The sequence below is a fragment of the Crotalus tigris genome, unplaced genomic scaffold (assembly GCF_016545835.1).
Source record: "Crotalus tigris isolate CLP2741 ecotype Arizona unplaced genomic scaffold, ASM1654583v1 scf7180000024167.7108832, whole genome shotgun sequence".
NCBI classification, from domain to species: domain Eukaryota; kingdom Metazoa; phylum Chordata; class Lepidosauria; order Squamata; family Viperidae; genus Crotalus; species Crotalus tigris.
In genome coordinates this window covers 1,676,674-1,688,227 of record NW_024100417.1, presented here as the reverse complement: position 1 = coordinate 1,688,227, position 11,554 = coordinate 1,676,674, and the positions used below count along the sequence as shown (strand labels likewise).

Genomic DNA, 11,554 nt, shown 5'->3' with positions numbered 1-11,554 from the left:
GGTTTGTCTTTGAAGACCACTCTGGAAATACAGTTGGTTCATCATTTTTGTTTGCTAACTAGAACTAGACACTGCAAATATATTACACCTCTATTTTTGTTCCTGTGCCTATTGGCATTAGGTTGTTGGGGACAACTTAAAAGGCTAGCTATAATCTATAAAGCCTTATATGTCTAGGAACAAAGGGACCTTCAGGCTATCTTCTTAAATCAGAATAAATTCATCTGATATGAGTTACATGGGGAAAATTGTTGGTAAAACCACATTGACATGAAATCTGGGGGGGAGGGGCTGAGATTAGGAAAAAGTGTTTTCTTTGTGGCTTATTTAATGGAGGAGTCTGCCAGAGGTGGTTGGCCATGTCCCAAACCTGTTGAGTTTCCAGAAATGAGTCAAAACGGAGCTCATCTGGAGGACTTTTTAACTCACTAGGAAACCACATAGAAACTATTAACATTTCTCCAATGTTAAATTATGGTGTTATATTGTTTACCATGATACTACAGAATTTTGTCAAAAAGGACACTGAAAATTAGATTACGGTCATACCATCTCCTCCTGTTCCCCTGCAAAAATATGCCAAGGCATGCTGCATCCCAACACAGAGGTGATACTGGATCTTCAAAATTGATATCCTTTCATTTATTCAATCCTCTTCTAAAGCCATTGAACATACTGGTCATCACCTCTGCCTTGAAATAGTGAATTCCACAGATTAATTGTGCTGGATGAAGTACTTTTGCCTTCTCTGAATCTCCTTCCAATCAGCTTCATTGGATGATCCTTGGTTCTAGTGTTTAACAGAGGAGGAAAATGCTGTATGATACACCATCACATGCTCTCTTTGTCAGTCACCATTTTTCTGGACTAAAGAATCCAATCCCAAATATTCTAACCTTTCTGAATAGGAAAGGTGTCTGAGCCTCTTGTTTATTTATAACTAAAGCAGCAAGAGTAATATTGAAGAGAGCAGGAGATACAATGGGGATATATATAGGGAAAACGTACTCTAATACGCTTTTCCAAGTCTACCATTGAATATTTTTCCTTTCTTTTCAAAGCTAATCATTTTGCCTACTTGTATTTTGGCAGAATACATTCTGAAGTTCTGTAGATACAGTACATAAAATTATAAATGGATATTATTCATACATCTTTTGACTATCACTTTGCAGATTTAGAAACAAATTGTTGACTATTGAAAACATAAGGTCTCAGATATTGATCAAAATCAAGGTTCTGAATGCAAAAATGCTACTTGCATGGCTCTGTGTTTCATTTCTTAATTACCTTATATAATATATAAAAATCATATGGAACATGTGCTTATTTTGCACATGCCATACAATTCACTATGTGCGGTGCTATCTTTTGTTAACAGTTTCTATTTTTTTACTATACTCAAACAAGTTTAAGTGCTTGATGCTAAAAAAAAAAGAATGTTGTTTCTTATGATAGTAAAGATGTAGCAGTAAATAAATTCTGCTTTCCTCTTTTTTCTCTTTGTTATATTGATTTTGAACTTCTTGTAATGCACTGCAGCGTTTCACAGTGACCACATCTATTCAGAGATTAAGCTGAACTATTTCTGGCTATGGCCTTGAGACTTTCTGGGAAAGAATGATGTTGTCAGTGCCTTGCATCAAAACGGTACCTAAGTTCTAACAGTGACTAGCACTGATGATGTTACCTAGTTTGGGTAATGAAACGTCTGCAAGAAAAAAAAATCAAGCTCAGAGAGCACCAAGATCTAACGGTGCCTCCAGTAAGTTTCACATACACAGGAAATCGTTTGTAATACGGTATCTATTGTTGTTTTCAGTATTGGGCAACAAAGAGGAAAGTGTGGTTGCATTTTGCCGCTCTGCACGAGCAGGAAGTGCAACTGTTTATTATTTGTTCCACACGGTGATCAGTTCTTTAAAACCACTTCTTCTTTTTTCGTGTATACTTCATCTTTTTCCCTTACAGGTCTCCAGATGGAGCCCGGTGAAACTAAAATATAAACCAGTTAAAAAGGTTGATATTTATTCAAAAGAGGAAGATCTCGTTTCTTTTCAAGTCAGAAATGCAATCCCGAGACTTTTCTAAAGAATTTGAGAAACTGGGGAGGAGGGAGGCGAATGTTCATTTGAATCCCTCCCTCCCTCCCCCCCTTCAACATTTTTTTTTTTTTGCCCGTCCATTTTTTTCTATTTTTCGTTTTCAGTATACTATATTGAAAGAAGGGGGAAACCTGAAATATTGTCTTAAGTCTTGGAGTTATTCTTTAATTGATTAGTTGAACTGAATGTTGTAGTAGCGACCCCTCGGTCTCTTTTAAGCACCGAGCCACGTTTTTCTGGAAGGCAACACACAGGCAAGTCCCTCTCCTGCGGGCCCCCCCCCCCAATTCCAACGGCTCTGTCGTAGTTAAAACGGGGGAAGCCCCCGCCCAAAAAAGAGTTCCTGGGGAGCGGACGCTTTTCAGCCCCGTCTGCTCCGCGAGAGCGCGCGATAAACCCACTCCGACCCACGACACCACAATGCGTTCTCCAGAGTCCAACCCACGTCGCTCAGGGACTTTTGAAACGCCCGGCTGGCCATGAAGCCCCGCCTTCGCGGCGATGTGGCTCCCGTCCTCTCCCAGTCGGTGCCCGATGCTCTCCTTCCGTCTGCTTCTTGCGGAGCTCGGGAGGGAACCGCTCCTTTTTTCTGCCTCAGAAGGGCAGGGGCACCTTGGCTGCGCGGGGGCTCCTCGAAGAGCTTCCCGCCCAGCAGCTCCTCTTAGCCGAGAGCGGAGTCCCGGCGGCGGAGGAAGTGGCGCCCGACGCTACTCCGGCCCCAAAGGAGAACCAACGGGAAGAGGGGCTTTTCCGTCGCTCCCCCATCTGGCGAGGGAGGGCCGTGACTTTGTGCGCGCCTGCCTCGCCGGAACGACCGCGGGTAGGTCTGGACGTGGAGTGGGGTAGCCTGGAATATGAGTCAGTAATAAAACAGGGTATCGCTAAGCATATGCAGAGTGCTGGGCTCTTTCCTCCCCCTCCCCTCCCCACATCAAAAAAGGCAGGGGCAGACCCTTTTCCTTCCAGGCCAGGATGAGCGGAATCTAAAGAACTGGAAGGCTAAGAGTTAAACTAAAGATAAAGGTCTTCGTCCGTAGGCAGAGGATTCCCTCTTCTTACTAAATTCTTGGGTGGGGACGGTTCGCCGCTGGTTGGTAAAGCACAGGCTTGGGACTTGTGATCGCACCCGGGCGTTTTCTATTAGCAGTATTTTTGATCCAGCAGAAGCGGAAAAACGACTTGATGTTCTGTTTTATTAGCTTCTATGACAGGTTACGAGCCCTCATGTCCAGTAAGGATGGGAAGAGTTGGTCTCCACTGGTTTTAAAGAGAAGTTAGATCTGCGGTCTCACACCCTTGTATTTCCTCCTTTGTCAGAGAATTTGAATACTACAGTAATTGATTGTAGAATCACTGAATCTCTGGGCACCTATAAAACCTTATCTTCAAGCTGTTGTTATATTAGAGCTCATGTCTGGTGGAATTCAACCTTGGCAGATCTTTGCTTTGCTAATTTATGCTTGCCTTCAACCATTTGCCAATTCCTGCAAACATTTGGATCTGGCACAGAAATTCTGGTGGAGAGTTTGACAGTGCTGAATCTCTGCAAGTGGAAAATTTCTGTCCACAATATACAGAGATAATCAAAGCACTTAATCCCATTGACAGCTTTCAACAGAGAGCTTTTTTAAAATTTTCATTTCTTTTTTTACATTTTATTTTATGTTGAATATTTGTATGCCTGCCCATCTTAAAACGTAACTCTGGGTGGCTCACAATGCTTAATTTTCAGTAAATTTAGGCAATGAGAGAGGAAAGATGTAGCTATTGTGTATTTCCAGATTTATTCACTTGTTGGTCCTGCTCTCTCTTTTGCACTAATATCATTTGTATCTGAATTTATGTTAGCAGGGATTAGGCTATCCCATGTAAATTATGATCTGTTTAACCATGATTTACTGAATAAAGTAACTGCACTGGTTGACATGACATACTAAGGCATAAACCACTGTTTGCAAATCACTGACTGATTTTATTTGATATGCCAAGCTGAGAAAATACACTTTGCCTTGTGGTGAACCCAACCAGTGAGCAGCAATAACTTCTGCACCTCTTAGCAGCAAAAGCTTAAGAAAGTTGGCATTTACTCTTCTTACACTTCCTTCCTCCTGGGCTATGGAAACTTAAATACTGAAATGAAATGAAGCTTATCTTCCATCTGCTGCTCTTTATTCTTGTAAATAACCCTAGCAGGAAAGAGACTTTGTCGTAATAACAGAATGCCTGATGTCACCTTCCTGAAGCTAGCAGGATTTAAAATTCTCATCACCCCCCCATTAATATGGGCATGTTTGCTTCCTCCTAAACTGGGGTGACTCTAGCTCCCACTTAACAATCTGGGCAAGTGCACATTTTTTAATATTGCAGCTATAGAGTGGTGTCAAAAGGCAAGGCTTTAAGGCTTATTGCTTCACAGACTGCACCTACTAATTGATGTTAGATTATTGGTAGGTTCAATTAAAGAGTACCTCTGTCGAGTCCTTGTTACGGCCAGATGCAATGTGGGTGCAAAGGATAAAGCTCAGTTTCCTTGAAATCACACTTGGCCAAATGGATAACATTAGGACCAAGTGAATGTCAGTATGAATTCCTTTTTTTGGATATTGCCCTTCAGGTCTTCTTTAGAAAAGGGATGGTTATGGGAAGCATTGCCTTCTAACAATCATGGATAAGACAACAGATCTCTAAAACTACATTTGGTTGTATTGAGATTATAACTTTTGTGCTAACTTGAAATGTTGTATTCGTGGATATCAATGTATTTGAAAGGTATTAAGTTGTTGCCAATTGTTGTAACAATTGCATTCTAGAATAACTTTTACTGAATTTTTTTTTTTTTTTTGTATCCTGGGGTTTCAATAGTCTGATTAATATATCTGTGCTGCAGTTTAAGTTTATTTCTAACCTTCACTTTTCCCCAAGTGAACTAGAAGTGTTGTCTGTGCCTTGATCTCTCTCCTTTCTTGTTTGCATGCTGAAAGAGTTTGGGATGGGAAAACTCACAGTGATCTTGTATCTGTGCCACCATCAATGGATAAATGAAGGAAAAATCAGTGTAAGCTCAATATCAGTGGTCTATTGATGACAAAGAATAATTACTTGAAAAAAATATGAGTAAAAAGATCAGAAATTTGAATTTCTGCCCTGAGGTTCTCCTGGATAGAATTTGGAGCACACAGAAGCATTTTTTCCTTCAATTGTTATCCATAATTTATTTTATGAGCACAGGTAGTCCTCGACTTGTGACTGAGCCCAACATTTCTGTTGCTAAGCAAGATAGTTTTTCAGTGAATTTTGGTCCATTTTATAACCTTCATTGACACAGTTGTTAAGTGAACCTGACTTTCCTCATTGACTTTACTTGTCAGAAGGTCTCAAAAGGTGATCATGTCACTTTTTTCAGTGCCATTGTAAATTTGAATGGTCACTAATTGAATAGTTGTAAGTCAAGGACTGCCTGTAAAAGATTTACAGATAAAGGGTTCTAAGGTAGGTTTGTTTGATGCCAAGGAGGCAGCCTTAACTCCTGCTAACTACATGGAATCGTGCTGGCAGTCAGTGAACAGACTGCAACATTGGCACAATGTGTTTCTACGCCTATCAGCAGAGGGGCTGGTCACTGCAGCTGCTGGACGATTTTCAAAGGCGGTCCCATCAATAGCATATTTCAGAAGTCTAAGCGAGAGATGACAAGGGCATGAGTGACTGAAGCCAGATTTTCTGCTCTAGGTTGAATCTTAACTGTAGTTAAGACTAGTAGGAGCCATGAGTCCAGAAGACTCTCCAGATCATGGACCTGCTTTTTTCAGTGCTAGTGTTATCCATGAGTAAAGAGACATCACTGGTCTGGACAGGAAGTCCCAGTGAAAAGACAGTAATTCCCCCTTACTAAGATTCAGTTTAAGTCCATTCTCATACAGCCTCCAGGCACTCAAGCAGGACTTCAGTGACATCACCAGTGTGGTCTGGGGAAGTGATATAAAGCTGGGTATCATCAGCATGGAGAAAATCTATATATTGATCACTAGAGTTGAAAATGACTTTGATTGCACATAATCAATCAGTAGCATATTAATTATACCAAATCCCAAATCTTCAGAGACCTCATCCAGTGCCATTCTGTAAAGCTTGGATAGGAGAGAGAACCCACTCTTGGGCACCACATGAGGAGATAGCTATTGGGCTCATCTTCACCCCCCACCCCCAAAATAGGAACCATCCACAAGGGATGGAGTGAAACCTCTGCAACACAGTGCCTCCAATTCCGTCCTGGACAGGCAGTTCAGAATGATGCTGTGATCAATAGTATCAAATGCAGCTAAGAGATCAGAAAAGAGTAAGGACTACATTTGCCAATGAAAGCAAGCTACTAGTGCAACCAATGCCATTTCTTCTACTTCCGGTCCTGAATCTTGATTCCAGGGAATCGTAGTTACCCTTTTCCTCTAAGGTATTCTATAGCTGTTTCCCCATCATTGCCTCACCTTTCCCCAAAAAGGAAATTTGGAGACCAGATGATAATTGTCTAGTACCTCCAAATCCAAAGAGGGGTTAAGGAAGGGGGTTCACCTGAGTCTCTTTCAAGATCACTAGTAGCATGACAATGAAGTGTCAATGAAGTGTTTACGAGATCGATTGAGAGAATTGCCTCCCTCCTAGAAGCAAGAGAGGCAGGGATTCAGTCTACAGATGGCAGAGGATACCTGAGAGAGTACCCTAGCCCAGGGGTCCCCAACCCCTGGTCCATGGACTGGTACCAGGCCGCAGCATGCCAGCAACTGGTCCGTACAAACAAGCAAAGCCCCATCCATGGGATGCAGGCAGCACACAAAACCACACACACTCCAGTCTGCGGAAAAACCTTTCTCCACGGAACTGGTCCCTGGTGCCCAAAAGGTTGGGGACCTCTGCCCTAGCCAGTTAACTGATGATCACAGGGCAAAAGGAATCCTAGGTAACCAAGCAAGATGATGTCCTCATCTTGGGTCTGTCCATGTGGAGTAAAGACTTAAACAAACCTGGATCAATCTCAGCAAAATGTTGCAATTGACCATATCAGCTGGGCTAGAGCCCTTGATGTTGGTTCTTTCCTAACAGGAAATTGACCTCCTGAAGCAAGAGCACAAAATGCTGATGCAATAAGAGAGAAGAAACAGTGGTGTTTTGCCTCTCTTATTACCACATGGGCATGTACTTATGCTCAGTAAAATTCACTTCTCGACTTTCTGCACCAGTGCTCTTGATGTCATTTCTATCACTCCTGCAGACTGTTTGTAATCCACATAGCACCAGAGATTAACCAACAGAGAAAAGATGCTTGGGGGTGGGGGCAATTTCATCATGAGGATCAGCAATTTAGGACCTCAATTGGATTTACAGATAGTCCTCAACTTACAACAGTTCATTTGGTGATCGCTCGAAGTTACAACGGCACTGAAAAAAGTGACTTATGACCATTTTTCACATGTACAACTGTTGTAGCATCCCCAAGGTCACAAGAACAAAATTTGGATGCTTGGCAATTGACTCACGTTTATTACCATTGCAGTGCCCCAGGGTCATGCGATCACCTTTTGCGACCTTCTGACAAGAGAAGTCACTAGGGAAGCCAGATTCACTTAACTTGTTAGTATGACTAACTTAACAGCTGCAGTGATTCACTTCACAACTGTGGCAAAAAAGGTCATGAAATGGGGCAAAATTCACTTAACAAATGTCTCACTTAGCAACATAAATTTTGGGCTCGATTGAGGTCGTAAATTGGGGACTACCTGTACTTGCCAGATTTTCAAGAAACTTTCCAAGCCATTCCGAAAGCCATCCTGACACACAAGGCATTTGGAGCCAACCATTCAAATAAGTCTGTCTCTATAGAAATCCTGGGTGAGATCCAATCACATTTGACCAAAACGTAATCTGGCTATGGCAAAGAGTGGCTAATAATGCCTTCCCCACCCATCTAGATGAAATAGCAACTGCTCTGAGGCAAAGGCACTGAAATCACCTGAAACATGCCTGTTGTTGCCAGGACAGCTATAAACTCCTGGCCTGATTCAACCTGGTTCCATACCATGGAGGTTGAAATTGGATGGAGATTGGGTCTCCACCACCAGTCCAGTAATCCTAGCAAAGCATAGCTGAAATTTTTGTAGTCCATGATTTACTCAAATCATGGGTATTGAGAATTTTTGCTTGATAATCATCTTTAAGGAGCAGTCGGTCTTTATTTAGTGTAGGATTGATTATGTCATTCTTGTTGCAATTCATAGTGCATAATTCCAAATCCATAATTTGAAAGCCTCTTCTTTCTCAGTTTTATAAGTATCCAGCTACTGAAAAGGCCATTGCTTTAACTAATACAATTTTGTGGTTATAGAAATAGCCTTATCTTTCAATGTCTTGCTTGCTTGATAATTTCACTTTGCATTTTTGTTTTTATACTGAATTTTTCTTGGTGTTCTTTACTTTCAGCTAACAAAGTGATGTCTTCATATCTCAATTTGTTATCCCTTTGTGTGTGTTTGTATGTGTATAATTTCTCTCTCCCATTTTAGTTCCTGCTGTTATCCAGTCTTACCATTCCTTTTGCTATATAGCTTAAAAAGAAATGAGGATTATATGTATCCTTATTTTTTTTTCCTTATTTTGAAAGGATTTTTAAAATATCCTTTCCTCCAAAATTAATTCCTAGGAACTAAGGAAAGTTCCTTCCTTGTGTGATGAAACAGGACAGTGCTTTGCTATCTTGAACCTTTTCTTCAGCCTAGTTATATGCATCAAAATTTTCTTCTCTCTATGGCATAGGAACTTGTCCCATCTTTTTTGAAATAATATTTCATTTTGCTATGTTTATGTAGCTTCAGATTGTTCAGTGAGTTTTTCATCTGTGCCTTCTGTTTTCATATTTGACAGCCAATCTATTGCCTTTTAGAAACTCCTCCGTGTAATTGCTACCTGAACTTATGCTCTCTTCTTTTACAATCACATTTGTAAAGGTATCAATTATTCTGTCTTTTTAAAGCTTCATTAGATCTGTTCCATGATTACTCTTAAATAATCCTAACTTGGCTATAATTTTTTTCCTCTAATTTCTTTGATCTTCCGCAAAAAAAATATCTCAGGATATTTTTCTTATTTTTCTATGTTTTTTAAATATTGATTCAGATATTTTTCCATCTCCTTTTTTGCTCAACATGTTGTTTACTTATTGTGTGTTCTTGTTGTGCAAGGCTTACATTTTCCTAACTTTTGTAGCTTGTTCTGAAATATATTTGGATCTCTCTCTTTTTAAATGTAATCTTTACATTTTTTTTATCTCTCTAGCAGCTCAGATCTTAGATTCCTTTTCATATAAGTTTAATGTACTGAATCTATTCTTTACAGCCAAAATAAAAGATCAGCATTTGTTCCCCAAGTCAAATTTTGTTGGCCCAAAGCCCCCTTTTAATGTTCTAAATTTAAATCATCTATTTGACTCCAGTAATTCATGGTCTGTTCAACAAGATATACCTTGAAGTTCACGGTTGACATGATTGTACTTTTTCTTCCTCTGTTTTACTGATTATGTACAGTAATTGCTTTGATTCTGATCTGCATCTGGTGATGTCCACATGCAAAGACCTCAGCTCTACCAGTCAAACAAGATGATGAAGATATTCTGCTTTTTTCTCGCCTTTAACTGAAACTAATAACATCATCAACAACAAAAACAAGAATATGGAGTAATAGTATGCTTTTTTTAAAATTATGTGCACAAGATTTAATTTTTGTGAGGGGATGGTTCTCTGCCAGTTGATAAAACAACATGATTGTAAGCACAGACTTAAGTCTTGTGATCACAGAGCTACACCCAGGCATTTTCTGCAAGCAATATTTTTGATCCAGCAGAAGTGGAAAAAATGACTTGATGTCCTTTTTAAGTAGCTTCTATGATGGAAAAATTGATTAGTTGAGTGATCTCACTCAACTAATTTTTTTTTAAATGATGATTTGCTGTTTCGTCACTTTTCCAATATGGGAAAAGTATTCCTGTATTACACATATCCAGTAATTTTGTAATGCCAGCACATCCTCTTTCCTTATTTTCTGTCCGCCACTCCTTAGATTACTAGATTGTTTCCATAAAACACTCTTTAGTAGATGGAACTTGTAACCTGCCTCTCTCCAATGGGACAGGTAGATGTAACCTGGGAGAGGCGTTCCCTCAAATAATAATTCTCTATTGGGTTTATGGTCTTTGGAGCTTATAATAATAAGAAAGTAAATTTTAGAGGCTCTTGATAACTACTAACTACTACTTTAACCATTGCTTTTTTTTTTTTTTTTTTGGAAAATTCTAACATTTGGAATTGGGTAGAAGTGGAAAATATTCCTTTCATCTCATCATGTTTCCATATGAGTGTTGAATCTGATCTTTAAAATCCAAGAGTCATATCTGAAACAATTTAAATACTTTGCAATACAGTTCAAAAACAAGTTTATAACCTGTGGATGAGGCTCTTAGAAACTTGGACAACCTGGTAAACAAGTTTGGATATTACGTTTCTAAGTGAGAATAGGGAGGAGTATAGGATTTGTTTTGCAATGTGGAACTGATCTAGTGTCAAGATCTAGATAAGGATTTTAATGCAAAAATGATAGCTTGAACTGATCCTCTACCACCAGCTTCCTATACATTCTTAGCAAAACCCTTTTGCTTCAGATTTTTGTCACAATGTTTCTATCTCCAGATGTAAAACAAAGTTGTCTTGGTCCACACCTTTGTGAGAAGGGACAACAGCTAAAATTTGAAACTGGGAGTAGAGCTTCACACAGGACATTCCATATATTTAAAAGGGATCTAGGACAACTCAGAGCAGCCGACTCGCCGTGGCCATCTCACTCTGGGACAACACGCCCTGGGACAATTCTATGTGGGATAACTCAACATATTAATTGTTATCTGCCATTGTTTCTTCAACATCATTTTCATTTTTGTTCAGGTCCACAAAAATGGATGTAATGTCGAAGAAACAGTGGCAGATAACATTTATCATATTGAGTTATCCTGTGGGGAATTGTCCCATGGCAAGTTGGCTGTGGTGAATTGGCCATGGGGAGATGGCTGTGGCGAGATGACCACGGCAAGTTGTCCCATTCTGATTTAAAAGATCTCAAGAATTTGAATTTCAAGAAAAATTGAAATTCAGTGATCACATTCTTTACAAAATGTGGAAGATGAATTTAATGGAAAGAAAGTTAAGGCAATGAAGGAGGCGCTGAGTGTATACAACAATAATATGAATAATAAAGTTCTTGTTTATGAATAGTTCATCCAGTTCAATTAATGGTTTTCAACTTGTTCTGGAAGGATTGCTTGATAATCTTCATATTCTGGATTGCTATGTATAGTAGCTTCCAGAGCCCAATTGGACTGATCTGCCATTTAGTATATTTTTTCTACTTTCCAA

The 11,554-nt window shown here is 39.7% G+C and overlaps 1 protein-coding gene across 1 annotated transcript in view; it reads left to right on the top strand.

Moving 5' to 3' along the window:
• Window positions 1-2,434: 2,434 nt before the first annotated feature.
• MICAL1 (microtubule associated monooxygenase, calponin and LIM domain containing 1) overlaps window positions 2,435-11,554 on the top strand; it is a 54,363-nt gene continuing 45,243 nt past the window's right edge. Inside the window, exon 1 of the mRNA XM_039323271.1 lies at window positions 2,435-2,925. The gene's annotated coding sequence lies outside the window, so the exon portion shown is untranslated. The remainder of the gene's footprint in view (window positions 2,926-11,554) is intronic.